The following is a 13,212-nucleotide window of genomic DNA, read 5'->3' as shown; positions in this document are numbered from 1 at the left end:
AGGGGAAACTAGAGGAAAACTGGAAATGATTGCATCTACTAAATATCTATTCATATCTGCACTAGACTTTTTATTTATTTTTGTTTTATTTATGTGTATTTTTTCTTATACAAATAGTCTTGCATTAGAGCAGGGCTGTTCAACTCCAGTCCTTGACGGCCATCTCTATGATAGTATTTCGGATGGACAGAGGAATGGGGAAGTATATTCTACTTGATGAACCACTCCTTTCCTGTCCTATCAGTGAAATTGAGGTGTTCCAAAAATGTCTAAGGACCTCAGCCTTCGAGAGTTGGAGGTGGACAGCACTGCTCTAGAAAAGATCCACTTTGGGATAGCAGGAGTGTGTGTGTATGGGGTAGGAGGAGAAAATTGTGAGTGAATGAGTAATTAAGGGTGGCGTAGTGGTTAGCACTCTCGCCTTGCAGCACTGGGTCCCTGGTTCATATCCCAGCCAGGGCACTATCTACATGGAGCTCGTATGTTCTCTCCGTATCTATGTGGGTTTCAGCCGGGCACTCCGGTTTCCTTCCACATCCCTAAAACATACAGATAAGTTACTGTATTTTTCGGACTATAAGACGCTCCGGACTATAAGACGCACCAAGGTTTAGAGGACAAAAACCAGGAAAAAAAAATATGCTATACTTGGTGCATCTATAGTACAGGGGCGTTTTGTAGACATTTTTTCCCCCCAAGCTCCCTTTGTCCAATCTACAATAACCCCTGCTAACCCTACTCTAACCCCTGATGCCCCCACCAGTTACTAAACTACACTATACCAGTATTACTACACTACATTAAACTAACCCCTGCTCCCCTCCCCCAGTAACACAACACTTAACTAACTCCTGCTTCCCTTACAAGTAACACTACAATACATTAAACTAACTCTTGCTTCTCCCACCAGTAAAAACGAACTAAACATTAAATCGTAAGGGTGAATGATCTCACCTATCCAGATGTCCATGTGGGAATCGGTGCTGTCTGTGTCCTCCTTCTCCAGCCGCTGAGGCGATCCTGATGGATTGTGCTTCTGTGTGCAGGCCACTCCATAGCAGGGCAGAAGCAGTGTGATCCTGGATCTTCTTTAATTCCTAGTACATGCTGCAGGGGAAGCCTCAGCGTGATCCCGGCATCTTCTTCTTAACCCCCGGTACAGTACTTGCGGCGGTGGGGGCAGCGTCAGTGTGCATCTTTTCCCCTAACCCCCGGCACTTGTATCAAGCAGGCAGCCTAAGTGCGATCTCAACATGTGAGCCCATAACCCCTTAACCGCCATTACTTGCGGCGGTGGGGACATCCACAGCGCGATCTAGCAACTTGCCTCTTAACCCCCCGGACTTGCAGCAGGCATCCTCAGCTAGATCGCATCATCTCCCCTCTAACTGGTAGTGTGGTGGGCATAAGAGAGGCAAGCCCAGCGCTAGCCGAAGCCACCGTCAGTCCCGATGCCGGTGTACTTCCTGTTTACCGGCGCCCCCTCATGACGTAGGACGCACGTACCGGAAGTACGCCGGCATCGGGACTGACAGTGGCTTCGGCTAGCGCTGGGATTGCCTCTCTTATGCCCACCACACTACCAGTTAAAGGGGCGATGATGCGGTCTAGCTGAGGATGCCTGCTGCAAGTCCAGGGGGTTAAGAGGCAAGTTGCTAGATCGCGCTGAGGATGTCCCCACCGCTGCAGGTAATGGCACTTAAGGGGTTATGGGGCCACATGTTGTGATCGCACTTAGGCTGCCTGCTTGATACAAGCGCCGGGGGTTAGGGGAAAAGATGCACGCTGACGCTGCCCCCACCGCCGCAAGTACTGTACCGGGGGTTAAGAAGAAGATGCCGGGATCATGTCTTCCTCTCCGCAGGTAGCAGGGATAAAGAGGGGAGATGCCGGGAGGATCAGCTGGAGGAGGAGGAAACAGCGCACGGAATGGTAAGACCTTCCGCTGCGCTATGTCTATTAGCTTAAAAAAAGGCACATTCAGACTATAAGACGCAGTGACTCCCCCCCCCCCCCCCCAACTTTGGAGGAGAAAAAGTGCGTCTTATAGTCCGAAAAATACGGTAATTGATTTCCCCCTAAATTGGCCCTAGACTATGATACATACACTACACAATAAATACATAGACATATGACTATGGTAGGGATTATATTGTGAGCCCCTCTAAGGGACAGCTAGGGACAAGACAATATACTCTGTGCATCGCTGCGAAAGATGTCAGCGCTTTATAAATACTAAATAATAATAATATTTAGGTACACATCCTGCAGAAATGTGAGGACTGAATAACTAGTCATGTGTTAAGTTTTCTTCTACTAAAATACAAAGTTAAATTTAGTAAAATAGCCTACAAATAAAAAAAGCAGTGTCAATCATAAATAAAATTATAAAACACTGGCCAGTTTTTTGCTATAGAAATACTTTATGCTTACCAAAAGATTTGTACATTGGTCATTTGTGTGTAGTTACAAAAGACCTTAAATTGCCTTTGAGCGATGGTGCTAAAATTGTAATAAAACAATGTGCAATCTTAATGTAACTAATATAACCTTTGAATTCTCGAGTTACAGTTCCAAAGTATACAGAGAAAGTGTTTTATTATCACAAACTTCTCCAGTCAGAATCCTATGAACTGTTTTCTTCAAGATGAAATAGTGAAAAATAAATCCCTTAGTGCAGCGAAAAAAACATGATATGCCAGAGAACACTGTAAAAGAGGAATTCCCAGAGAAACTGAAGTCTCCACACACTTAAACATGGGTCTGAGCTTGAAGGGGTCATAATATAAAAAGACTAAAAAAAGCATTACATTATTTCTACTTCCATAGATGTATTTGTCATTTCAATGTAAATATGTAATAAAGGCATAAATAAATAAAACATGCTGTGAGTGCTGTATCTTGGACAGGAAATATTTCAGGACCATGAAACTATAACATACCATGAGTATGAAGTCTACATACAATACGTCCACTAAAGTAGACTTCCTTATGTAACCCCCCACAATTGAACCATTTCTAGGGCCTGCAATTTCCTTTTATGCAACATCTCCAAGATCTGCCCCTTCCTGACCCCGGATACTGCCAAACACCTCATCAATGCCCTCATTATCTCCCATCTGAAATACCGCAACATCCTCCCATCAGGCCTCCCTCTGAACCGTATCGCCCCCCCCACTACAATCAATCACGATTGCAACAGCCAGACTTATCTACTACTATAACCAGCTTCAAGATCCAATGTCTGGCCCACAAATCTATACACAAGTCCTTCCTGGCCTACATCTCTGGCCTGGTCAGCAGATACCTACCTGGCCGCCCACTTAGCTCCTCCAACAACTTCCTCCTTTACTAGAGCCGCCCCCGTTCTGTGGAACTCTCTTCTACTGCCCATCAGGCTTGCCCCTCCTTCAACAACTTCAAACAATCCCTCAAAGCTCACCTCTTCACATACATTTCTTCTTTGTGTGCCCAATAGCCGATATTTTAATTAGCACCGATTTGGCACCCAAATTGTCCAATAGCTCCAGGCGCCCACATTTTCTGCTTCCTGGGAGACATTCTTCAATAACTTGTTTGCCATTCCACCTTTTCTCCACCTTTTAAGAATAGCTCACCAGTAACAAGAAAGAACTATTCTACCTTTGAGAAATGTACCATTAAAGAACTGGGAAACGAGATTTAAAAAATGGAAGAAAAAAGCAATCCATTCACAAATCAACAGTTTTTATAAATAGGCCCCATACACAACTCAACCAAAACATTCAGAACTAAAACAAACAATACCAAGCGCTAGGCAATATATGTGGACTGTAAATACCCTAAATCAGGGGAGCCTCACAGTGGTAATTTTCTTCCACAAATACCAATAAATCCACTGAAGTCTCAAAATAACAATCACTATTTATTGTTTACTGCGTACAAAACCCCCAATAACCCACTAAAAAGAGCAGCCTGTGATGTATGATACACCAAATACACAGCCAGCATGTGTCACACAGACCGCACACAAACCACACACCCAAGCAAACCATCCTTGTAACTCCCGGGAGTGATGAAGAACACAATCATCATAAATCCTTTGATCAAGAGGTCTGCTTGGAAGTGTAGATCAGTGACAACTCTTAATTGAACTTTGCTGGAAACACTCTAACACAGCTCAGTGTCCTGCATCCAAATGCTCTGAAGTAAGCACCTAGCTATGATACAGTTCATATCAGCAAGGCAGACGGCCAAAGAAGCTTGAAGCATAAGCGAAGCAAGCAGGCAGACACACAACAGCGTATTCAAGAGGGCTCTCACGACCTCCTGTCAGTTATCTACTGTACCCCGGAGGGCTCTCACCACCTCTACAGGGCATTCACCGCGATGGTAATCACTCAAATGGCATCCTCATTGCCAGACTCGCGCTGAAATGAACTGTCCCCACTTGCCGCTCGCCGCCGCTACTAGTGTCTAATTCCAAGCTGTCTCCAGACGTGTGCAGCCGTGACGTCACCACGCGGCGCTCTAGCCGTGACTAGTATCGCCCGCCTATCCAGGCTTCGTCAGACTGTCATGTGAGCAGCACCGTCTAGTTCCTTTTAAAGTCTCTCTGCACCTCCTTCTTCACTCATGGCCACTCCCCCGGCTGTGCCGATTGGTTCTTCTTCATTTCATAGTAGAACGTCAGGAGGACACCATCCCCATACAGGGAACTTACATAGTCCTATTAAACATAAGTCCAGGCGTAGTTGTAGACCTCAAGTGGCAATGTTATCTAACTGACTAGTCTAATAGAAAGGGCTTGCATAGCGCTAACATTTGCTCTTAAAGGCACCATCTCCCAAATCATTTCAGTTCTTAATACTGAGGGAGGTATCATATGCATTAATATAAAGGACCCGACCTAGTCCTAACTAAGTTACAAAAAGATCAGATCAACATGCACATTACATACCAGTCACACCAGGCAGACATTCAGGTTGGTAAAAAAGGTGCTAATGGCAGATCAGTATTTAACGCCTCAGGTATAACAGTCTAAAATCCAGTCTAAAAATCCAACTAGATTCCATTTGACACAATCTTCTATCCAGATCCCCTCCCCTGGTGGCAATCTGCATTTTCACAATGCCTTTAAACCTCAGGCAGTCCGGATTCTTATCATGATACAATTTAAAGTGTAGGCCTAGAGGGCTTGTCTCATCACCTTCTTTTATGTTTCCAACATGTTGTTGTATACGTTGTTTGACCATACGTGTAGTTTTAGCAATATACTTCAAACAGCACGGGCACTCGATCATGTATACTATAAATTTACTTTCACAATTAATAAACGTCCGAATGTCGTACGATTGTCTTGATCTCGTGTCAACAAACACGTTGGATCGATGAACCAGGTGACAGACACTACACTGTGCACACGGGAACATCCCCAAAGGCCGCGTGGACGGACCCAACCACATCCTTGTCGACTGTCTCGTTACTGAATGATATTCCGATTGCACCAACATATCGCGAAGGTTGGGGGCCCTCTTAGCCGCCATTTTGGGATAGTCCCCAACTACCTCTATTATCTTAGGATCCAACCTCAGGATGTGCCAGTGCTTAGCCAGCACCCTCCTAAGCTGGTTCCAATGTGTACCATACTGTGTAATCAGGCGAAGGTTGTCATCTTTTGGTTTTCCCTTTTTGTTAGCTTGCAACAATAGTGTATCCCTCGGTGTCGCATCACTGCGAGACCTTGCTCTGTCCAAAACTTCCTCTCCATAGCCACGTCTAGTAAATCTGCTGCACATCTCATCAGCCTCCCTTACATAATCATCCTCACCACTGCAGTTACGTCTGACCCGCAATAGTTGGCCAACAGGAATTCCCTGCAGAAGAGAAGGTGGATGGAAGCTAAAGGGGTGAAGCAGAGTGTTCCCTGATGTCGGTTTCCGATAAGTCACTGTCCTAAGTTTATTCATGTCCTTCCGGATCAGTAGATCCAGGAAGCTGATTTCATTATCGTCAATGGTGTACGTAAGTACAATGTTCCTCTCGTTTATGTGTAACTGATCCAAAAATACACCCAGTTCTCCCTTGTACCTCGCCAGACCATGAAGACGTCATCGATATAACGAATCCAGGCCGTGGCGTGTGCCCCAAACCCCACATTCGTATAAACCTCGTGTCGCTCCCACAGGCCTAGATGGAGGGACGCATAGGCCGGGGCGCACGCCACGCCCATTGACGTCCCCCTGGTCTGGCGGTAGTACGTTCCATCAAACCTGAAACAATTTAGAGTGAGAACCATTTCTAGAAGATCCATGATGACCTGACACCTCCCAGGCTGTACCATACCCGCATGTTTTAAGAAGAATTCCACAGCACTCAATCCCACTTCATGCGGGATTGAGGTGTACAATCCCTCAACGTCAATACCCACCAGAAGATCCGTCGGCTGTATCAGAAGATCCTCCAACAAAAACAGTACATGTCGCGTATCACCGCATAAGAAGGCAGATCATTGACCATATACTTCAGATTTGTATCTTAAAACGTCGATGCTTTTTCAAACAGGCCTCCAACCGCCGATACAATCGGATGGTCTGGGGGAACATCCATATTTTTGTGCAATTGGGCAAAAGGTACAGCACTGGAATTCTGTACCTTCATGAATCCCCATTCATCATGGCTAATAACACTGTCATCTAACGCAACATCTAACAACCTCCTCTACTGCTCTAGACTGCGCTCAAGGGCCGCTAGGATAGCAAGAGACCCCACTCACCCTGGCAACTGCTACTTCAATCTTCTCCCCTTAGGTCACCGCTACAGGTCCTTACCCACCAGGACCACAAGACACAGGAACACCTTCTTCCCCCAAGCCATTGATCTCCTCAACCTTCCCTCCAAACCACACTCCCTTGCTCCAGCGCTCACACCTGGGTAGTCGCCCGCCGACGTTACATCTCCTTAAGTGGTCTTGACCTACTAAGTACTCTATTGTCTTTCGGGACTACTATTGCTTATCTGTTAGCCTACATTACTGTATATCTTGTCTTGTGTACTACTTGAGCTTGTCTGTGCTAAAAATAATTCCAGGTACAAACCCCTGTACTTGGCCATTAAAGGGAATGTCCAAGCAAAATAAAAAAAAATGAGTTTCACTTACCTGGGGCTTCTACCAGCCCCATGCAGCCATCCTGTGCCCTCGTAGTCACTCACTGCTGCTCAAGTCCCCCGCTGGCAGCTTTCCGACCTCGGAGGCCGGCGGGCCGCATTGCTTACGTTTTTACGCATTCCTGCTAGTGCAGGAACATTAACACCTACATTTTTACGCATTACTGGTTCAATGCGTAGAAATGTACGCATTGAACCAGTAACGCGTAAAAATGTGTGTTAATGTTCCTGCACTAGCAGGAATGCGTAAAAATGTACGCAATGCGTCCCGCCGACCTCCGAGGTCGGAAAGCTGCCAGCGAGGGACTGGAGCAGCAGTGAGTGACTACGAGGGCACAGGATGGCTGCATGAGGCTGGTAGAAGCCCCAGGTAAGTGAAACTCATTTTTTTATTTTGCTTGAACCTTTCCTTTAAACTTGATTCAGATTCTGATTCTGAATTTCTTAACAATATCAGGAAAAGGATCAAAGTTTCTTATAAACATCACAATCCCTCAGTTGTCTATTCACTTCTGTTACATACATATCCTTCCCCCATGAGACAACATTGCCCCCCTTGTCACTAGGTTTCAATACCATTGCCTGGGATTGTCTCAAATCCATCAAAGCCTACCAAAACATTCAAATTTCCATCTTTCGTTGCCTTAGCAACTCATCAGGGGCGGAGCCACGGAGTGACATTAGCTATGTGTGTTGCCGGTCAGACGCGGCCAGATAAGCGCACGCTGTATTTTAGCACTTTTTACAATTTTTTTATTGAGCCAAACTAGTGACTGTCCTTTTGGGAGAATTCAACACACTGCTACGTGTGGTACATCTCTGGACGAGTGATTACCACCTATAGCATCCCCCACTTGCCGCTGAGCGGTAATATATGTCAAGCTAGTCGTGTCTCTTAAAGGCATATTACCTATTCACGATTCAATTGCTGTGAGCAAGCTCTTTTATATAATAAACTTTTTTATACGCTTTTACGCGATGTGGAGCTTATTTTTTCACAAACAGCCATAAGAAGACCAGGTGGGAACAATGCCAGTCAGGCTGCGAGGTGGCCAATACCTTGGATGCTGATACGGGCCCGGAAGGCCGCACCATCTGATGAGTCTATGCCTAAAGGGGGGAAACCCCAGATGTATTAACTGTGAATCTGCTCCCTTGTACGAGAAGTATCTGAGCGCCTACCTAATAATTATAAGAGACTTTATGAGTGAAAACACACGCTGAGGGGGAGTGCTCCATTGGATGTAGTCTGGAAAAGGACATTCTGATGTGATTTCATTGCGTATTATACTCTAGGAGTTATTAATCAAATTTGTGGTGCATGAGTGCAGTATTGGATGTTTGTATTTTTATCTGACACTGCTGCATATGAACACACTGCCCATACAGCTGTATAGAGGTGTACACATCTCTGCACTGTAACGGATCACGTCATCCAAACACACTTTCTACAGTGCATTTCTGGATAATGTTTGAGATAATGTGCAGGTTACATAGCAATTCTATGTGCTATGAAATACAGTATAACGTGCAAAGTAAAGCAGGCATTATGCAACACACTAGAGTAACTGATCAGTGTTGTTTAACTTGAAATGCAAAGCAATTTGCCTCTGACCTCCTAAAGAGGTATTATAAAAAGGGGGATACAGAGATCTTATAATAAGGGTACAATGCAGAAGAGGACTCATTTACCATATTTTTGGGACCATAAGACGCTCCAGAACATAAGACACACCTAAGTTTAGAGAACAAAAATCAGTGAAAAACATCTACTAAACCTGGTGAGTCCATGGTGCAGGCATCTTGTAGACCTTTTCCTTAAGGTGTCATTATCTAAACTACATTGCCCAGCTACATTTATACTAGCTACACCATCATCTACACTAATCACAGCTACACTAATCCCTGCATACACTAAACACTACATACCTTACCCCTGCATACACTAAACAACTAAGAGGCGCTAAGCTTTGTAATAGACCTGCATGAGTCATATGATCCTTCTATAGCCTGTTTAAGCAGGATATGCGCATTGCATCTATTTGGAGTATGTACATAAACTATTTTTGTTGGATATTAATCAAAAGCATCTTGTGTCTACTTCGAGGGGGTAAGTCCACCACTACCTCCTCCATTTTAACAATTTTAGCTACTTTTGTCTTTCTGGCGCCTCTGTTTACCTGCACATCATTTGAGTCCACCCCGGGTGGAGGGGATTTGGCCTCTTTTCTTCTGATCTACAGAGAGCGACTTCTTAATCCTGAGTTGGGACAGGTCTAATTCTCCCCAACTGCCTACATAGTGGTTGCCTGGATGGTAACCATGATTTGTGAATATTATTTTATAGTTACCTAATCACACCCACATTTCCAGTACATACTACACTATACAGGGCTCTCTGTGTCTCCTTTTATAACTAAGAATTCAGACCTTTATCACTGCACCAGTCATTCTTGTGCTCCTCCATCCGTGGTACTTCCGACCATCAGGGAGACATCAGGCAGCGTGCTCCTAAATGGTAGAGTGCGCAGGGGTCAGCAGATGATTGGCTTATGCCCGTCACAAAGTAGATGAAGATGATGCCCCCAATTGTACTGCAATCAGCAGCCGGTGCAGTGTAGCGCAACCAGACACTGCACTGGCACACTCCAGTCCATCTCCTCTTAGCCCCCTTTCACCGCCTCTACACTTTCCACAAAAGGCCTCTCCTGGATTAGCTGCTGGCCCTGCATAGCCTAATGATTGGCTAAGACATGACTCCCAGATCCTGCCTGCGCAGCTTTCACAGTCAGTGGCATGCCCCGCTTCCCCCACTTCAGCTTCATTCACCTAACTTTAAGCCGGGGTTCAGTGAGGTCAAACAGTACTCAGGATACTGCAATAAGTACAGTTCTGTCGTTTTGAACTTCAGGGTTATGTTAGTTGGTTTATGAATCTTTTGTTAACTGACCACTATGGTTTTCCAAGAATACACCTTTTTAATTATTTCAAAAAATTCCAAATGCACACACACCTTTCAGCATCAGTTTGTGTCTTATCGATAGTTAGAGCACTTAGAACTGTAACTAAGGATTGAACTTCATTTCAATCAGTAGCTGATACCCCCTTTCCCATCAGAAATCTTTACCTTTTCTTGAATAGATCATCAGGGGGGTCTGTATGGCTGGTAATCTGGTGAAACCCCTCCCACAGTGTGATGTCAGGAATGATCAAGGTTTCCTGTCTGAGAGCTTGTTGCATTGTGGAAAATAATAGCTGTTTCCAACTGCCAAGCAAACAGTATTTCTCTCAATGCATTTGTATACCTATGAAAAAAAAACTTTTAGCCTATCGCATTGTTAGGGGGTGTGGTTATAGACAATGGCGCAATCTGTTTTTTTTCATGTCTGCTTGTAGTAAAGATGATGACAAGCAAACTGATTCTGGATCAAACAATATGAACAAATTGCATGGTGAATATAAATAATTTCTTGATCTCTTTTCTACTTTTTAACTTCCCACTTTGCTATGGATTGATTGATTTTTTTTCCCCTTTTCGCTAAAGTTCCTCTTTAAATTTATCTTGCTTTGGGAAGTCGTAGACTCACAGCGTTTTCATTCTATGTAACAGAGTTTTCTTTGCTGAAACAAAATCTGTGAATGACTAGCAAGTGTCTAGTGCTGAGGTTTTACATATATAGTATATATATATATATATATATACTGTATATATATATATATATATATATATATATATATATATATATATACTCTCTCTCAATGTACTATTCAGACTTAACCACAGTGCTATCCCTCCCCGCACTCTGCCTTTCAATAGAAATTGAACATGACAAAAATATCAAAAATGCCCGACCACTCCCACATCAGGTTTTCCTTATTGTCCATTGTCAAAATGCATGCTACAATGGACACCAATGTACGAAAAAAATGTATATCGAAGGAAACAATGGTGCACCGGATATGCTGTGGCTCTACAGGTTGCCAAAATGAACCAACCAGTATAATTTTAAGATAGGCAAGGGAAGAACATATGTATATGTACAGTAGAATATGTAGAACACATACATTTCATACAGAGATCTGAGCAATGGATTGAAACCTGATACTTTCAAGTAGGGATGGGCGGAAATGCTGATTTCCGATTCCGAGGAAATTCCAATTTTCCCCAGTTCTGATTACAGATCCAAAAGTCCAAAGGTAGGTTCGCACACCAGCTTTTCAGATAAGCCAAAGATAGTTTTATTCCATCATAATGTGTCAACACTATGCATGACAATTGTTTCGGGGCCACGCAGGGTCCCCTTCCTCAGATACGTGCAGACATCACTACATGATACATACATAGACATACTGTATGACTATGGTAGTAGGGATTAGATTGTGAGCCCTTTGAGATACAGTTAAGTGACAAGACAATGTACAGCGCTGTAGAAGATGCCACCCCTATATAAATACCAAATACACCTTGTACCTTATGTGCTGCTCAATTCCCTACTTTCAAATGTGAAGTACCTCTCTTGGGAGTAGCTGCAACAAAAGAATCACACTCATTGGGCTTGATTCACTAAGACAAATAGCATGCCTTATCAGAGTTAACATGTCTTATCAAAGTTAACACGCCTTATCAGAGTAGCATAGCGAGCGCTACGAACCCGCAGGGGCTCAGGGCAGGACGAGTGGAGCGCTCGTCATTGCCAATTAGCAGGCATAAGTTCCCTATGCTATTCTGATAAGGCGTGTTAACTTTGATAAAGCGTGTTATCTCTGATAAGGCATGCTATTTGTCTTAGTGATTCAAGCCCATTATGTGATACCATAGTCTAATCAGCTCAGTTACTGCACAGGGGCTGTTCTGGGTGCTGAACATGTAATAACCCTGTCACCTCATGCCCTGCACTGAGGAATGTCTTTTATCTTGAGGGAAATACCACCTTTGTAAAGAAAATTTCACTTCATTCCATTAAGCTACATACAGTATATTCTGATGATTGACAGGATATTAATTTAGCAAAACGTTATTTAACCACTTCCGTACCAACAGTCTCTGCCCGCTTAAGGACCAGAGACTGCTGGTACCATAAAACGTTGCCTCCCGACAAATCAATACACATACTCACCACTCTCGTCAGTCACGATGCTGTCCCATTGCAGCAGGCTCCTCTTTCTGCCATCTCTATGATGGCACAGCGCTGTCAGCCGGTCAGGAGCCGCTTTCATTGGCTCCTGACACTGTGAGGTCACGCGGTCAGAAGCCAATGAAAGCGGCTTCTGACCTGCTCACAGAGCTTATAGACAGCAGAGTGAGCAAATTGCGGCGGGTGCAGAGTGACGAGATCGGCAGTAACAAATACCAAAGCAGTAGAAATTACATGCAGTCAGAGCCACAGCACCACCTACTGGACGTAGATTCGTACTGCTTCAGTCCGGAAGCAGGTAAGCTTGCTTTTTTTTCTGCATTAAAACAGATATTCCACAGTATTTCTAACAGAAGCTGGCAGATAGGCGTGACAACATTAGCTGCCAATAAATGAATTACTCCAAGTGTAGAAAATGAGCAACAATATCTCTTGATCTGTGCAGCTAATTACCCTTTACCAGAAGGAGTTTATGCACATTGGGCCCAATCCAATTCACTTTTTCTCCTAAGTGTTCTACTAGTCTCTCCGTCCCGGGCTCCGCGGACTCTGTTCAGGCTGACCTGAATCCAATGGGTTTTGGTTAAAGTTCTCCAGGTATTTTTTCCATGGTCCCCAGGTACTTCATCTAATTTTATTGTCTGACAGCCAAGAGGCCAGGTGTTTTGTTGAATCCAGCCTTGCATTGATGGGAGTTCCACTGGCTGCATAATTATATGCATGCCAAGCTTCCCTCAGTGACAACATTAACCATTTTCACCGTTAATCAACATGTCAATAAATGGTCAGTAATTTCAGGCAGAATTCATTGGAGGATACTGTGATGCTGGGAGAGATTGAGGGCAAAAGGAGGAGGGGATGGCAGAGAATGAGATGGCTAGATAGTATCATGGAACAACAAACATGAGCTTGGACAAGCTTCGAGAGGCAG

The 13,212-nt window shown here is 44.2% G+C and overlaps 1 protein-coding gene across 1 annotated transcript in view; it reads right to left on the bottom strand.

Annotated features, from left to right (window-relative positions):
• TECTA (tectorin alpha) overlaps nt 1–10,325 on the bottom strand; it is a 143,322-nt gene extending 132,997 nt beyond the window's left edge. Inside the window, exon 1 of the mRNA XM_068241002.1 lies at nt 10,274–10,325. The gene's annotated coding sequence lies outside the window, so the exon portion shown is untranslated. The remainder of the gene's footprint in view (nt 1–10,273) is intronic.
• Nucleotides 10,326–13,212: the final 2,887 nt, after the last annotated feature.

This window comes from Hyperolius riggenbachi, chromosome 6 (genome assembly GCF_040937935.1).
Source record: "Hyperolius riggenbachi isolate aHypRig1 chromosome 6, aHypRig1.pri, whole genome shotgun sequence".
Classification (NCBI taxonomy): Eukaryota; Metazoa; Chordata; class Amphibia; order Anura; family Hyperoliidae; genus Hyperolius; species Hyperolius riggenbachi.
This window is presented reverse-complemented; position numbering and strand designations above follow the sequence as displayed.